The sequence below is a fragment of the Vombatus ursinus genome, unplaced genomic scaffold (genome assembly GCF_900497805.2).
Source record: "Vombatus ursinus unplaced genomic scaffold, bare-nosed wombat genome assembly UNPS02000580.1, whole genome shotgun sequence".
Lineage (NCBI taxonomy): Eukaryota > Metazoa > Chordata > Mammalia > Diprotodontia > Vombatidae > Vombatus > Vombatus ursinus.
This window is the reverse complement of record NW_020940358.1, coordinates 27450544-27450817: the sequence shown is the minus strand read 5'-3', so window position 1 is coordinate 27450817 and position 274 is coordinate 27450544.

Below are 274 nucleotides of genomic sequence, written 5' to 3'. Positions count from 1 at the left end.
TAGGATTTATGACAAGTTCTTCTCCAACTCAAAACCCAGTGTTCTTTCCATTCTACTGTACTGAGCTCATTCCTGCATTTAGCACTGTGCCTGGCACATAGGACACACTTAGTTAATGCTTGCTGATTGAGCAAGAGACTGAGAATAGTTCATGGAGGAACCCCAGAAGCTTTCCTTAGATATTTGCTTTTAAAAAAAAAATGTCAGTTCATGGAACCAAAGGCATCTTCTGTTTGAGCAAACTGGTGTGTGTGGAAACTTTCAGGATGGTCAG